The sequence below is a fragment of the Rhagoletis pomonella genome, unplaced genomic scaffold (genome assembly GCF_013731165.1).
Source record: "Rhagoletis pomonella isolate Grant_MI unplaced genomic scaffold, Rhpom_1.0 Rhpom_scaffold_00001, whole genome shotgun sequence".
NCBI lineage: Eukaryota > Metazoa > Arthropoda > Insecta > Diptera > Tephritidae > Rhagoletis > Rhagoletis pomonella.
The window spans coordinates 54,526,221-54,538,440 of record NW_023458555.1 but is presented as its reverse complement, the minus strand read 5'-3'; the positions used below and the strand labels follow the sequence as shown (position 1 = coordinate 54,538,440).

General features: G+C 33.9%; 1 protein-coding gene across 1 annotated transcript in view; it reads left to right on the top strand.

Annotated features, from left to right (window-relative positions):
- Nucleotides 1-12,220, top strand: part of LOC118746241 (heparan-sulfate 6-O-sulfotransferase 1) — a gene marked incomplete in the record, with an annotated part of 422,361 nt that overhangs the window by 29,982 nt on the left and 380,159 nt on the right.

The following is a 12,220-nucleotide window of genomic DNA, read 5'->3' as shown; positions in this document are numbered from 1 at the left end:
CACACAAAGCAAACTGTTCTTAATGGTATTAAACGTATTTTTATTTAGAATTCTTTATTCTTACATTTGAAGGTCCCTTCTTGAGGCTGAAATAGTCAGCGAGACGTTCAGGAATGTCATTGCATAGATTTCCGACTGGTCTGAATAAATTCGCTTTTAAGCCATTAAACGCTAACTAATTTTTGGACTACCCTACTAGTCACATTAATTGCTTTGCCAAATTTGTGAATTTTATTGCATCATGGATCACTAAATTAAATATCGGGACGGTGGAGCAACACATATGTATATATGTATGTATGTATTGCTACTTGACTTGACGACTGCCATAAGTTTAATAAAAACACGACTTTAAATCTACGTAAATGTTCATTGCCGCAACGCTTAGACAAATTTAATCTGTTTTATGAATATTTCACCTCACGCGCCTTAGAACACTCGTCTGCCTAATTTGCGTTTTGATTTATGACACATGAAATGTTTCAATTAAATAACATAATCCAATTTTAATTACATACAATGGATGTATGTATGTATATTGCATTTCGCTTATATGTATGCACATGTATGATTCGGAATTGAATATATGGTAGGGAAGCTATGTGTTTACCTCTGTGTGTGCATGTACGATTTATAAATTTTAATTAAGTTGTTCGGTGACAAATGCCGCGCGCGATTTAATTTTTGTTATTTTCACTGCAACGTATAAGCTCTCAAGCTGCAGTTGACGCAGAGAAAACGCGGCAGTTTGTCTCGTTGGTCGAATTATATCACCGGCGGGCCGCACCGCACCGGTTTACAGAGATGTTAAGAAGTGTATGTCGTCATTTCTTGAATTAATTGCCCCAGAGAGGAAAAGAAAAATAAATATTCGTCTAGTTTATTTTTAAATTATTTAATGGGTGTATGTATGCACATGGCTGTAAATGTATCTGCCATTGACTGTGCTTGACATGAGCTCGCTGCTAGCTGTTAGCAATAGTACAAGTGTAGATAAAATATTTAATTTGCCCATCGACTGCAGCGCCTGATCTAGATTTCTTTCAATTTATCTTTTAACCCTTTCATGCACTAAACTTGTACAGGGTATTTACATTTTTATTGGTTATTTTGAACTATATTTCGGTCAAATAATAAAAATAACTATTTTTTTTTAATTTCGTCTCTCCTAAATACTAGTTTACTAAATTGTTCTACATGTGCAATATAATGCATTTATAGAGTAAAATGAAACTCTTTTAGAAAATTAAATTGATAGAAAATGACGCTAAAATGCTCTAAAATCAAGGTGACGAAAAATGCAAAACTAAAGCAGGATTTAAGTTCTTTTAACACAATTCATTAAAAAAATATACCGTAGATTTAAAGATAAGCGCATTCAAAGTGCAATATTTTATAGGAAAAATTAATGCATGAAAGGGTTGAACACAACTTCTGCTGTTGCTGCTAAGTCGCGCGACATTGACATTAACAGTATGAAAAATATTTACATAAAGTATTTTGTGTGTTTGCATGCATAAATAAGACGGTTCAAGAAAATTTGGAGGAGTGTGATCTACAAAACAAGACAAAACTCACCGTATATATATGCTTATTTCAAATTCGTTTCTCTCTACCACGTATAGTTTTTGAAGTGTGAAAAATGGGAACTGTCAAAAAAAAGGGACAGTCCAGCGCCTTCGTCTTGGTCTGCAGGCTGTATCGGAGATACAGGCGCTAAATATTAACGTAGAATACGTGGTATGGTTAGGAGCATATCCAAGTAAAAAACTAATGCACACACTAAAAAAAAAATATCGATAATGGTATCGATAGCAAAATCAATAAAAACCTCGACAAAAAAATCGATGAAAATATCGATATCAAAATCGATGACAAAATCGATAAAAATATCGATAACAAAATCGATCAAAATATCGATTATAAAATCTATCGAAAAATCGATCACCAAATCGATTACAAAGTCGATAACAAAATCGATAACGAAATTGATAAAAATATCAATAACAAAAGCGATAACAATATCGATAGAAAAATCGATAAAAATAACGATAATAAAACCGATAAAAATATCGATAACAAAAGCGATAACATCGATAGCAAAATCGATAAAAATGTCGGTAACCAAACCTATAAAAATATTGATGACAAAATCAATAAAAATATCGACAACAAAATCGATAAATATATCGATAGCAAAACCGATCATATCGATAGCAATATCGATAACAAAATCGATAAAAATATCGATATCAAAAGCGATAATGATATCGATAGGAAAATCGTTAATACAATCAATAAAAATGTCGATAACAAAACCGATAAAAATATCGATGAAAAAATCGATTAAAATATCGACAAGAAAATCTATAAAAATATCGATAACAAAATCGATAACAAAACTGATGAAAATATCGATAAAAAAATCAATAAAAATATCAATAACAAAATCGGTCAATAATCGATAATAAAATCAATAACAAAGTCGATTACAAAATAAATAAAAATATCGATAACAAAATCTATAAAAATATCGATCACAAAACCGATAAAATTTCGATTATAATATCGATAAGTCCCGAGAATCCCGAAAATCTCTAAAATACCGAAATAGTTCCCAGATTGAGTCTCTGTGCCTCTATCTATATCCTTTTCTATAAAACTACCTTTATTTTAATCTTTCTTCCTCTATCTTCATCTATACTTTTATGGGTATCCTCATCCTCATCCTCATACTCATCTTTTTTTATATTTATCCTTATTTTTTATTTTTATGTTTATCATATTCTTCATATACATATTGCCTTTCACCTTTGCTCTTATATAAGTGAAGTGTTTAAATTTACCTTGTGCTTCATTTGTGCCTTTATCTTTACGCAACTTTGTTATTGTTTTTATTTTTACCTTTGCCTTTATCCTTTTCTTTATCTATGTACATACTCACCTTTATTTTTATTCTTGGATTTGTCTTTTTGTAAGTGTTGCTTCACTTCAAAAAGTTTTATCGTATTATGCGTACATGTGCTCATACATTTATGTATGTACATTAATAATATGTATAGACATACATATGAGGGATTCACAACGGTGTCGTAAGTATCGTATTGTTGTATGTGGTAAACTTTAAAAGCTTAATTAAATGTTTAGAGAACTTAAAACCACAATCAACTATTTTTTAACCTGCGAAAATTCATAATATGACATTGATTTGTGAATTCCCTTAATATATTTTATAGGCGTTTAAAGTTTACGAAATACAACATTACGACATTTACGACACCTTTATGAATACCCCAATAGATTACTAAAAAATAGAAACAGATCAACATTAACTGCAATCATCATATCGCACGTTTAATGATATACCGAATTACTTCAAAATTTTAATTTTGTGGGAAAACGCAATCAAGGTTTGATCAATCCATACAGTTGGTATACCAAACGACAGATGTAAAGACACATATCCTTTCCATTATTGGGAAGTTTAGTTTATGTTAGGCTGAACATGTTCTTTTTATCAAGCTTAGTAATTGTATGATGAAATCTCCAAAAATGTAAATTTTGAATCACATCTGTATATTATTAAACGTGCGATATGTACGTACATATGTATGTATTTACATAATTACTAAAAAAATAGGAACAGGTCCACATTAACTGCAATCAACATATGTGCTTATGTATGTATTTACATATGTACATACGTTGCGATTAGGTTATAAATATTGCGCCATCTGTTTATCAAAAGCCGAAATATGTACATACACACACAAACATACTTTTTGTCTCCTTTCCACACTTCCAATGCATGCACATGTTTGCAAAACGATGACGAAGTGATTTTGTATGGGAAAACATTTATGCTCATATACTTGAATCAAATAAACATACTTAGAAGATATCAAACAATATATCCCATATAGCAAACGAAAGAAAAACTATTGAATTTTTAATTAAAGAAAACAAAAACAAAATCGTTCGTGTGGGTTTCGAGCATTTTGGTAATAAAAAAGTTTGCAAATTTTTTCAGCAATTTTTTGCCTTAAAATGCTCAATAATTGTTGAATTTATATAAAATCTGTACACGACTATTGGTCTAAAGCAGTGATTCCCAAAGTGGTCCAGGTGGACCCCCAGGGGTCCACGGAAGACTCGACGGGGTCCACGGTAACGTGAAAAAAATATGGGGGTCCATGAGTTGTAAATGGGGGTCCACGAAAATTTATCTGGTTTCGATATAAATAACCAAAATGGTTTCTTGATAGCATCTTTATTTAACTTTAATTTTTTTTGAGTGGTGTATAGTGCTCTTGACGCACTGCTGCACTTACCGTCACTTTGTGTTTTCATACGTGGGGAAGCCTTAAAGGCCACCTGCAGACTAAAAAGAACCGGATGCTGGTATGACAATGAGTGGGGCGCGGCGAAAATTGCTGGCAGCAGAGATTTAAGCACTTGTGTCTTTTCAATGCTACAGGATAGTACGCCACCATTATATTTGTTGAAGAAATTCTATAATGTTGAGTTTCCTGAGACTGAATGCTGGTTTGATTCCATCGCTGAGACCAGAGTCACACATTGTCGAATCTTCACTGATGGCTCCAAAACTGACTCTGGATCATGATCTGGGGTCTTTTTCGGGGTTAATGGAGATAAGCTTCACTTTTATGTGGAATATGCTTCGGTCTTCCAGGCTGAGGTAATTGCAATACTCAAAGCCATGGACTACGTGGTGAAACATGGGTGGAGGGGAGAGAGTTTACGTGACTGCAGTGACAACCAAGCTGCACTTAAGGCATTGACCAGCCCTCTATTTAAGTACTTGCAAACTAGTTAGGCAATGCAAGTTTCGACTAAAATATGATGGTGAACATAACGAGGTTGTATCACTCCGGGTGCCAGGTCACTCTGGAGTACCTGGTTATGAGACATCTGATCATTTGGCCAGAGTTGCCTCAGACCAGGTATTCCTCGGTCCGCAACCAGCTTTAGCACTCCCACCTTCGGCAGTCGAAGCCACCATCAGAAACTGGGTGAATACTTCGCTCAGAAATGGCTCAGAGGCATCGAGGGGTGCAGGTAAACTCATGTTGCCTTCAATCTCACACGGCCTATAAAATTTTTTACTCTCACTGAGCAGATGACACTGCAGACAACATACTGGACTGCTGACTGCTCACTTCACGTGGCACAAACACCTGACTATGATAGGCGTAAATAACAAGTCCATTTGCCCATCTTGACTTGAAGAAGATAAGACCGTGGAACACTTTTTGTGCTTCTTGATTGCTTGGTTATTTGTCATCGATTTTTTTAAACTCTTCTTTTCTCTATTGCCAGTTTCCGAATTAAAAGCTTGGCGTAAAAAGCTTAGCCGTTTTGATGTTTTAAGTTTTGGGTTTTAAAAATGTGATAAATATTTTTCGCCTCACCTTAAAACTCGGAGCGATAAAAATAAACATATACTCCACGTGCAAAGTCATGAGTGAGCCGAATATTTGACGAGTTTATGGTGAAGATAATGTAAATAACGCTAGCGCTCGCAATGCTTTTAAAAATATAACTCCTCCGAGCGAGAGAGTATTTTGATGTATTTACGAGCTCCATTTTTTAAAACCTACAAGTGTTTACATTATTTTTATAAATAGAACACAAGAAAATATTTTACTTTTATTTTGGCCACTCTGAGTTTAGTTTTTGAATTCACCCGCGATGCAAATTTAAATTGTTAGATCTAATTTTCACATTTAATTTTTTACGAGCTTTGCGAATATTTAGAAATGTATCAGCAGGGGGTCCACCGAAACCAGTAAATTTTTGAAAGGGGTCTACGAGAAAAAAAAGTTTGGGAGCCTCTGGTCTAAAGAATCTACATCCCGAAAATGAAAGTTATATCTGCAATTCATAAGCTGCTGGAGCACCTTAAAGGATTAAAATTTACCCCAAAATAAGCCAGTGGTTACCGTTAGTTTTACGGCAGAAACCGAATTGGTTACTTACAAAAATGGATCTGTCGATAGGTTTGGAATTTTATCTTTCTAACGACACACTTTTCTTTGAAATCGCTTCACTAGTTCTCGTGCATTAAGCGTTTTCGTGAAACTCTAGAAGTTACAACTACAACATTTGAGCATAGCCTCCATATCGAAACGTAATAATCATTCGGAAGCAGTTTTTCCCAAAAAAAACGGCAAGTATTATAGACAATTAAAGTGAATCAAAAAATCGCTTGGTGGTTATTTGGTTTATGGAATCAGGAAAACTAAATCGTATACTCGTATCTCTCAGAAAAAGGCAATTTCCATAAAATCCGTTCCCTGGTAATTACATACCTTCTTTTTATTTTAAGAATCATTTACAATATATATGCAATCAAAAGGTCCTCAGGATCCCAGTAAAATGAGTTTTGAATGAAGAACGATATCGATATACATACATTTGTATGCATATAAAAAGTGTGCATTAAAGCGTTCGAAAATAAATGTAATAAATGTAAAGGGGGGTGAAATAACACAAACGGCAATAACGCAAAATTTGCTTTATTTCACTTTTAAATGGGAAATAATACCAAAATCTGAGTTTTGCTTTATTTCCAACAAAGGTTGGAAATAAAACAAATTTTGCCTTATTTCCCATTGCTTATTTATACTATTTGTAAAAAAAAATAGTTTACTGACAGAAGGAAAACGAACTTTGTTTATTCCAAAAATACAAATAAACCAAGGCACATTGTACAGGTAATATCAGTATAGCAGCTGATTTGTTTTTTTTTTCAAATTATTTGTTCTCGAAAATGTCAATTTTCTTACGAAAATTCTAAATTGTTAAAATCTATTTGCATGTGAACCATTTTCCATACAAAAACCAGCGATTAAATACCAGCTTTTGGAAAGCTCGCCTAACTCAGCAGCCCAACCGCTGATTACTAGGCCTGGCACAGGATGATGGATCAATGCTTCGAGAAGCGAACCAATTTACTAAGAAAGAAAGTTGCAACCAAGTCGAATTTATATAAGGTGGTGTTACTAGCTCAGCTGATTTTGTGTATGTGTTTCGCCGCACGGCTTTTGATATCAAATTGAAAAATTTTGTTCGAATTTCTACACACACTCTTACAGATTTTGATAGTTTATGCCGCCAAAGCAAAAATAAAATACATGTAAATTTTTGTTTTTGCACTCGTGTTATCATCTTATATTAATTCGCCTTGGTTGCAACAATTTTCATTTTTTCAATTTAAATTTTTTACCTTTTTCGTATTTCGCATGGCACGCTTTGATGTAGAAGAAAAAAATCAGAACAGTTTTTGGCACCTTCGATACCACAAGCAACAACAAAATACAGGCAAATGTTGTTTTTGCTCAAATGCTTAAACCTGTTTGATAGGCCTTAAATTAAACAAAAAAATGTGATATAATTTATATGGAGAAAGTAATATTCACAAAATATTTTTACTTATGAAAAGTCTAACAAAATATAGGAAAAGCATCGTCTTTAAAAACTGCTCCGCATATTGGACATAGCGCTTTTGTATGAATTTTTTCTGCATGCTTTTTAATATGTTAAAAACATTGCTGGAAAACCTTAAAATGTTTGCATGGAACCATGTCGCAATAAAGAGATGAAGTAATAAAACGGCTTTCTCGCTTTATTTTTTGACATTCGGCTGCCTTATAGTCACATTTTATAGGCAAATTTTCAAATAAAGCAGCGGCACCTGGTAAATTCCACTATGGGTGGGATGCATGCAATAACACCCTACACAACAATTCCCATTACTTGGACATTAAAAAGCAGTTTAGGAAGTGAACTAGTGTTATTTTAACATTTTTCCTTTTTCTAAACGGTTATAATGCCACCAGTACATAATTGCGAAAAGAGGGGAGGGGCGGGGGACGCGAGCGCGACGTCGGGCACTTTCAAAATTGTATACTTACAAATGCATCCATTTAACTCGTTCATGTACTACTTTTTGTCAAATGTAACTGGGTGACTACCTATGTACATATGTGCACTATTTTGCTTTATTACTCAAATTGTTAAGTTTAAAAGTTGGTCTTATTGCGCAACGAGATATGAAATAAAGCAAATTTGTGTTATTTCACATTCAATTGGGAAATAACACAAATTTGCCTTATTGCCGTTTGTGTTATTTCATTTGCTATGCAAAGAGCGGCATTTGCCTCAAAGAGCCGCGTTTGCCCACCGTTGATATATATTATAAATTTTTGAAAAATGGGCGTAGCCACGCCCACTTATGATTACATGTGTATATCTCGGTAACCACTCCACCAATTTCCCTAACACTTGGCACGGTTGTTGGCCTGGGTATAACATATCAAATGGCTGAAAATTTTTAAAATCGGTGAATAACCACGCCCACATCCCATATAACGGTAATTTGGAGAAATACGAAATCTTCTATAATTCAGTAAATACCGAAGCTAATTTATTCAAAATTGATGTTTGCAATAATTCTTTAGCACAAAATACGTTTATAATAAAATTTTGGAAAATGGGTGTTCTAACAATTTGTACCAAACTCGGAATGATTATTGGGCTTGCCATACAAAAGCAAACCGCTGAAAATTATTGAAATCAGACTAAAATCACACCAAATTTTTATATAACTGTAAATTTCAGAAATGCTTGAAACTTCGATATATCGAAATTTAAGGATCTTATGAATATCTCTCACCTAGCAGATTTATTTTCCGTAACAGTCTTTCTAGTCGCACCCCCAGTAAGTGTACGTTTATAATTTCATAATCGGATTATACAGCGTGGCAACGAATATCTGTCACCCAGGTTTTTTTGAGAAATAAAAGTATTTTATTGTTAGATTTTAATTTAGTTGTTTTAATTAGTTTTTAATTTTTAATACTTATTTACATTTGGCCGCTGTGGTGTAGTGGTAAGCGTCGGCCGCTGTGGTGTAGTGGTAAGCAGTGCGCGCTTCCACTCCGCAACGCCTGGGTTCAAACCCTGGTCAAAGCAACATCGCAAAAAATATAGAAAAAAGGCTTTTTCTTAACAGCGGTCGTCCCTCGGCAGGCAATGGCAAACCTCCGAGTGTATTTCTGCCATGAAAAACAGCTTCTCATAAAAATACAATCGCCGTTCGGAGTCGGCGTAAAACTGTAGGTCCCTCCGCCTTGTGTGACAACATCAAGGCGCACGCCACAAATCGGAGGAGAAGCTCGGCCAAACACTAACATATGTGTAAGCGCCAATCTATTATTATTATGATTATTTACATTTGGAATATTTTGTGAAAAAAGTATTTTATTGTTAGTTTTCCACATATTTTACTTTGGTTGTATTAACTAGTTTTTGAATTTTAATCCTTTTTTTCATTTGCCGGCAGTGTAAACTTTGAGAGAAAAGTTCATTTGGCTCGCAAGTCTTTTTAGGTGTATTTTTTCTTAGGCTTTGTATAAAAAAGAAAAAAAAAAAGAAAAACTGTATAGGGTTGGTCGAATGAATGGCCGTTCTAGTCACCAGTTCCGAGTCTATTCGATTTTTAAGTATGAAGCCTTATGTTGGACAAAAGGGGTAGTATAAGGGACTCAAATGGCGAAAATTAACCTATGGTTACAGAAGATATGGAATAAATTAACTGACGAAGACCTGCGTCCCAAATGAACTTTTGTCTCAAAGTTTACACTGCCTGCAAATGTAAATAAGGATTAAAATTCAAGAAACTAATTAATACAGCCAAAGTAAAATCTGTGGAAAATAAACAATAAAATACTTTTTCACAAAATATAGAAAGGACCCTTTTGTTTCTGAAAAACACTGGGTAACAGTTATTCGTCGCCACGCTGTAAATTCAGATTTTCTCGTGCGTTCAAAAGTTATTTAGCCAAGTTTTAACAATGGAAAACGACTACAGTTTAGTATACATATGTATGTATATAGAATAGATATGAGTTATAATTATTTGAAGAAAATCCCAGTTTGCGTGTTAAAAACTTACATTAGCTAGATATAATTTCGCTTTAAAAGCATCGGAATGTTTAAAAAAAAACTGTTACAATATGTGCAAGTCCCATGCGTTTTACTGAGATAAGTTCTAGGAAGGCACATATCTCTGTATATATGTATGCAACAGGCATACTGCAAGGATTGTCAGGCTTGAACGCCCATACATATGTATGTACTTCTGTGCATATGTTTGTTTGTATATCGTCGGTGATACTGCAAAACGTTCTATGTCACTTTTTACCCCTGGTGCATAATTGATCTGTTATCTGTATATGAGCGCTTCTGGCAATCGTTCATCTTCATCAGCCAAAGGTAGACAGTTTTGTCATTCGTTTATTAGGGTGTAACGACTTGCAGATGCATTCCGGTGCAAGTAAGAGACCATTTAAGTGTTAAAGGTACAAATTGACATATACCGTTTTGCAGTATCACCGAAAATACAAAATCACATTTTCCCGCTTTTTATAATCGAAACTGTATGGTGGAAAGTGTGTTCTAATATCTATTTGATACACAAAAAATGATCACGGCTGTATTTTTTGCTGATATATTACATACATATGTTCCATTTAGTTAAACAATATAAGAATATTGTAGTATGTACCACAAAAACGTATATTTTCTATAAAATATCATAACTCAGAAAAAAAAATCTTCGCTATTAGAGATTTGGGTTGATTGTAGTTCAAAGTGTCTCTTTTCCGGTAAAAAAGTTTGAGAGAAAAAAAATACACTTTTTGAGAAATTAAATTTAAAAAAAAATATGCACTTTTTGTTTATTGTTAAATAAAAAATTTTAAATAATGAAAATCAATAATTATATCATTCTATCTTGAAGTGACAAAATTACTGACATTTGAGTAAAAACATTGTTGGAATCTATTAAATTTTGACAAAGTTATGGGCATTTTAAAAAAAACATTCTCACTGTCAATTCGAATAATGGATTTTTGCCTGAAAAATAAAATCGCGTTTAATTCGGCCGAAAAAATTTTTCGAGCCAAAAGAAAAAATACCTGTCTCATTATTTGGACCAACAAACAATGTATTTGAGTTCGGTCGAAATTAAAAATTATGCTCGTACCTGACCGGTTGTCTGGAAATGGAAAGCATCCTATGAAACATTTCTACTTCCAAGTTCAAGTCTACATATACGAGTGCACACATACAAATGTACATATATCTATATTAAAATTGTATATCTGTTTTTATTTCCTGTAAACTTTGTGTGGTAAAACTCGAAAATTTCTCTCTACAGTACATTAAGTTAAGTTGCAACGATTTCGTCCACTCATTGAACAAAATGCAGCAATGCGGGAAATCAAGAACTCTGTTTTGTGCGCAGCTAAATTTGGTGGACAGATTTCACTTACTTAAATAGTCGGTAGAGTTACGATGTACCATAGGAAATTTGATCAGTTTATGCGGCCAAAAGTCGCTTTTCGTATGTACTTACAAAAATAAGCTTTTTGTCCCTGGTATTTGATAAACAAAACTTCAAACCAAATAACGGTGTCTTTTGTTTTTGTAAAAAACGAACGACAACTGCTTAGCAGGTGGTCAAAGTCGTTGTGTGTGAGTGAAATATTGGAATCGATTCTGTGTTCTGTTTTTATACCCGAGCGCACTTGTGCACAAGGGTATATTAATTTTGTTCACATAACGGTTGTTTGTAACAGCCAAAACGAATCGAGATAGATATAGACAAATGTATACATAAATGATCAGGATGAAAAAAGAAATCGATTAAGCCATGTCTGTCTGTCCGTCCGTCTGTCCGTCTGTCCGTGTACACGATAACTCGAGCAGAAATTGAGATATCTCAACGAAATTTGGTATGTAGGTTTCTGTTAATCCAAGGTAGGTTGGTATTGAAAATGGGCGAAATCGGACAATAACCACGCCCACTTCCCATATAACGGTAATTTCCAGAAATACGAAAACTGCGATATTTTAGTAACTACTGAAGATAATTCACTCAAAATTGATATTTACAATAATTTTTAGACGAAAAACAAGAATATTATAAATTTTTGGAAAATGGGCGTAGCCACGCCCACTTATGGTTACATGTGTATATCTTGGTAACCGCTGCACCAATTTCTTCCAAACTTGGCACAGTTGTTGGCCTTGGTACAGCATAAAAAAACCCGGAACTTTTTAAAATCGGACAATAACCACGCCCACATCCCATATAACGGTAATTTAGAGAAATACAAAATCTTCGATAAAT